We start from the raw sequence: 6,000 nt of genomic DNA on the forward strand, positions 1-6,000 counted from the left end.
GCAAGATATGTACGACGATATAAGCACGAAGGTCAGAAGTCCAGCGGGAATCAGTAAACCGTTTGAGGTAAACGTAGGAGTCCATCAGGGATCTGCACTAAGCCCATTACTTTTCAACCTGGTGATGGACTTTCTCACCAAGAATATCCAATCACCCTTACCATGGTGCTTACTGTATGCCGATGATGTGGTGCTGGTAGACAAGTGTTCACACCATTTACAAGAAACCCTGGAAACATGGAGACACGCACTGGAAAGCAATGGTCTACGTATCAGTAGAAGCAAAACTGAACATATGGAATGTCTATTCGGTAGTGGCACCTCGCACCCACGCACCGTTCACCTCCAAGGATTTCCTTTGCCAAAAGTGCCCCAGTTTAAATACCTTGGATCAATTCTTTCTGCAGATGCTTCCATTGAGGCTGACGTCACACACCGAGTTAACGTTGCGTGGCAGAGATGGCGGGATCTCACGGGGGTTCTCTGTGATAGAAGAATGCCGATCAAGACCAAGGGCAAAGTGTATAAAACGGCAATCAGACCTGCCCTGACATATGGTGCCGAGTGCTGGGCCCTGAAAAAGGAGCATGCACAGAAATGCCATACCAACGAAATGAGGATGCTGAGATGGGCTGCGGGTGTAACTAGACTTAGTTTGATAAAGTGCGGAATGAACACATCAGAGGAAGTTTCAAGATAGCGCCCATCACGGAGAAACTCACCGAACAGAGGCTGCGGTGGTATGGTCACATTATGAGACGCGACGATGACCATGTCGTGAAAAAGGCACTAGCCCTTCAGGAGACCAAAAGAGGACCAGGGCGCCCTGGTGGTGGCGGACCTGGTGGTCCACCGTGTCAAAGGATTTAGAGCGAGCCCAATTGAACACACAGACAACCCAGGACAGACGGTCCTGGCGCATGAGAACGAGGAGAGCCGACCCCAAATGATGGGATAAAGGCAAAGGAGAAGAAGGAGAAGAAGATTACCCAAGACACTATTTAGTTTCGCAGTCTAGCGTCAGGTACTTTATCAGCACTACTAATTGAAAAAAAAAAACGTTGCTATGAATGAACGCAGACTGATTTCAGCCCGTAAGATAGACTACTTGTTCCACTCAGTAATTTGTGTATAATGTTGTTTCAATCAGTAATTTGATTGAACTGTGACTGGTATGACACCTTCAAACTTTTCAACGATTACCAGTACGAAACTATATATATACGAAATATCAAACTGAACAATCAAAACTTTAGTTTAGAACTGTAACTTCTGGTAAAAATGCAAAAATGTGACGCAACATATTTCGTAGTTATGTAATTTTTTTCACAACATAAAGGCAAGCGGCACTTTTTGGAAGCTCCGCTTATCTAAACAAATATACCTATTCGAAAATGAAATGTTACTAAACCCCAAGTCACAACTCACCAGCCAGTTCACTCTCTACAAAATCTAAAAAATGTTAGTTCTTTACACAGATACTACTGCAAATGCTCACAAGAAAGACCACTGATGAATGTTTGCCACTCGGGATCACTGGCTCGTCACACGCGTCGCATCTCCAATCACCAGATACGGTCATTCCATTACTGTAATTTGATGGAACTGTGACTGGTATGACACCTTCAGACTTTTCAACGATTACCAGTACGAAACTATAATATACGAAATATCAAACTGAACAATCAAAACTTTAGTTTAGAACTGTAACTTCTGGTAAAAATGCAAAAATGTGACGCAACATATTTCGTAGTTATGTAATTTTTTTTTTTCACAACATAAAGGCAAGCGGCACTCTTTGGAAACTCCGCTTATCTAAACAAATATACCTATTCGAAAATGAAACGTTACTAAACCCCAAGGCGCAAACTCCAGTTCATTCTCTACAAAATCTAAAAAATGTTAGTTCTGTACACAGATACTACTGCAAATGCTCACAAGAAAGATCACTGATGAATGTTTGCCACTCGGGATCACTGGCTCGTCACACGCGTCGCATCTCCAATCACCAGATACGGTCATTCCATTACTGTAATTTGATTGAACTGTGGCTGGCACGTCGTGACACAGACATTTGAAAGCTATTAATACGTTTTAGTGTAATGAGGTACGAGTCGTATTAGGAAATCGGCGATTCGATTTTCTTTGTCTGTCAAAGGATTGAAGTTTTTGGGTGAAAGTGTTAGTGAATTTAAAGACTTGTTGGCCTAGTTACAGTTTTTCAATTTAGTAGTTATTATAGTTATTTTTATTTAACAACGAGTAAAACATGGGAATTTTTACTATATTAAGTACCTTATACACAGTGTTGTAAGAGGGAATTCAATTATGTTTTAACTCACCTAACAATTTTATAAGTTTGACATTTCAGATCTCATTCACTCAATGTGTAGATAAGTTGGCTTAGTAACAACTTTAGGAATAAATCAAATAAATTAATTCAATTAATTAGATCAATCGTAATTGTAAATAAACCTTGAACCAAAAATACGTATAATATGGTTGTTTACGAGTATGTGCCAAATTAAGTGATTCAGAATACCGGAGTGTTTGAGAAAGTTCCTTGTACATATAAGCTCAAAATGGCCTATGGCCTAGTCGAAAAGATACCGTTGACGACGCCTATCAAAACGCAGTCTGATGGTTCTCTCGCGCCAATACGCAAGAGCGATATAGATCGTAAGCGTTGTGCTTTTGGCTACGTATAGTCAGCCAAAAAAGTGGTTTACCACTTTTCGACCTTATATGTTTAAAATAGAGTCGAAAAGTGGTAAACCACTTTCTTGGCTAACTATACCTACACTTGACTTGACTTTAGAGAAACAATTTAAGTATGCAAGTAGCTCTTTGTATAAAAACCTGCCACAACGCCCTAACATTTTTCGCATGATAAAATACCGTTCAAAGAACACAACGGCAGATATGCTAGCAAATAGAACGCTTAAGGCATAAGCACAATATAAATATTGCAGTATGTTCTCTAATGCAGGCGAGTTAATCGCGGCCGCGTGGATTATGCAGGAGTCCGGTAAGGGATGGAACACACGGATGCGTATGACACCGAGCACACACGCTTTCCACAAGAACCACCGACAGCAAAAACGCGACAGCAATATTGTTAGTGACAGAAATACATACATATAATTATTTTTTATGTGTATAATTTCTTATACACATAAAAAACAAAACAAACAAAAGAAGAAACAAAAGAAACGCTTTTCTTGAATATTTTCATATTCAAGAAAAGCGTTTCTTTTGTTCTTTTGTTTTCTTGAATATTTTCATATTCAAGAAAAGCGTTTCTTTTGTTCCTTCAATAATTAGAGTAACCTAACCACAAAATTAAAATTTGGAAAAGCCCCTGACCGCGACATAGTGGACCGATTTTCATGAAACAATGCTAAGATTACTGCCGACTAACTCAGCATTCAAACAAAAAAAACTAAATCTAAATCGGTTCATCCGGTCGGGACTCGGGAGCTACGACAGACAGACAGACAGACAGACAGACAGACAGACAGACAGACAAACAGATAAAACAGACAGACATGTCAAACTTATTACACCCCGTCGTTTTTGCGTCGCGGGTTAAAAAATACAAAGCTTTTCAATTGCTTTGCTCTTGCGTCTTTTCATAAGATTTTGAAAAAAATTATAATCCCAAATCAACAATTTTTGGCTAACATTTGAAACTTTCATATTGGCTGTCGTGATAGCCTAAAATGAGTCTTAGCTTCCGATACAAGAACTGCACGCCATTTTGCGCTATCTTTTGCCAGCTTTCTCTTAAATGCTTAGCTCGACATAGTCAGACTGCGCTTAGAACGGCGTCAATAAAATTGTCATTTCGGCAAGGCCGGCAGGAGGTCTACTCATAACTATCTGCCCCATGATATTTCATTTGACTTGATGCTACAAAAAATATTCGTCCGTGTGTTCTCGGCCTAAGGGAACCCCGAAAGCACAATAATCAACAACTAGGGTAATCCCCGTCCACTGCTTAACCAATTACCGTGTTTTTGGGCTGTCTTTTGCGATTTGTGGACGTAACTTATGGTCGATCGGAAACTGATGTTTGTGTTACCGCGTTTTTTAGAGCTATAGTAAATTACCACTAAAACAATTATTTTCCCCTCACTAGCTTGGAAACACGTGTTTTGTCCTTTAATACCAGCGGGTAAAAACGCATTTTATCCACTAGTGGGTAAAGTAATTTGACCTTGAATAAAATCAAATTAACTGCTTTAAAATTGATAAAAGTAGGTGAATCTAGGAATTAAGATGATTTACCACCTGTGGAACTACTGGAAGCAGTGATAAACGCATTTTTTTGCGTCGTAGTTTCCTCGCTATAGTGTGGGGAAAACTTTTGTGTTACACTCGGGTGCAAATGTATTTTACTTCTCGTGTGTTAAAAAACTCGCAAGTTCAGGATCCTATTCTCGAACCACTCGCTTTGCTCGTGGTTCAACCTTAGAATCCTTTCAATCCTTTGCTTGTTTTTCAATTCCACACTCGGCGTTAAAATACAACTTTGCCCCCTTTTATAACAAATAACTATTTTGCAATTTTGGTTTCATGATAGTTTTTGTAGGTATATTAGCTTTATACCTAGGCAAAGACCTATATAACTATAACTCTATTCTCTCTGACCTAGGTAAGAAACATTTTTATACAATTTGATGAGGAAAATTAAAAGTGAAATCTCAAAATGAACCCATGATATTTCTTCATACATACACACACCATCAAGAAAACTACTTGGTCCATGGGATTTATTCGACAAACATAAATAAATAAATAAATATTATAGGACATTCTTACACATATTGACTGAGTCCCACGGTAAGCTCAAGAAAGCATGTGTCGTGGATACTCAAACAATGATATATATAAGTAATATAATATAAATACTTTTTTCGGTTTTTAATCGTTTGATTTGATTGTGACACTTGGAACCTAACTGTGGATTGTAACTACCTAACCAATGTTGATACTTATTATCATACAACATTAGCGAAACAACAGAAAATTTTTGCAACTCTTTTTCCGCGAAAATGTAATCACTAAAAACATATTCCAAAAGCATACTAAAATAGCTTACATTATAAACATGACTCAAAAATATACCGCGTAAGACCCTTGACGAGCGCCGACGTGCAATGAAATACCCGGCATAAATTTAAAAGAGCGGAATTAAATTAAGTCTACTAATGAGCAGTATATTTCATCGAAATTACGTTTGTCAGCCTACGTTTATCTAGGGAAGCCTTAGTAAGTAAGTCTACGCATTTCTTTCCATAAACCGTCTCAGAATGAGCACAAATTCCCAAGCGTGTGCTCGTTTAGCTCGTAATTTTTCATTGAGCCCAAGAGTCGGCGAGAAAGCCTCCAATTAAGTTTCTCTTTACCGTTTGGCCCCGGAAAAGGAGGAGAAAAATGAACAACAGAGGCAAGGGACAGTGGAACCTTCGTCTGCAGTATAAAGACAAATGGGCCGCTGACCGCTGCGCGTTTTTGTTTCAGCAAGATCTAATTATTAGGCACGAGTTTTGCCGAGTCATTGGTGCTATTTAGAATGTTTACTTGAGTGGTTTTTTTGAAGGTTGAAACAAGGTAAACCATTATCATGTTGAAGATATTTGAAATAAATAATTATGTTCATTAGATAGATAGTTATTCAATAAAATTTCCTACCTGTTATAGATTAGTTTTAATAAGTACTTAGGAAAAATTACGTAAAGTTTTTTTCTGAATAACAAAGGAAGATGTCGTAAGGACCCTTTCATTATATCAGGAAAAACGCGTTGATTCGCGCGAAAATGGGCGTTTAACGTAAAGCGACTCATTTTAAATTACCCATAGGTATATTTCCTCAATAAAAATAGTACGGAAGTATCTCTTGATGTTTATTTAATATCAAATTCACATGCAGGAAAAGTAATTCTAATGAGTAAGGTAGTCGGAAAACGCCATCCGTACACCGATGCTTCAGACAAA

The sequence above is a fragment of the Leguminivora glycinivorella genome, chromosome 13, assembly GCF_023078275.1.
Source record: "Leguminivora glycinivorella isolate SPB_JAAS2020 chromosome 13, LegGlyc_1.1, whole genome shotgun sequence".
Lineage (NCBI taxonomy): Eukaryota > Metazoa > Arthropoda > Insecta > Lepidoptera > Tortricidae > Leguminivora > Leguminivora glycinivorella.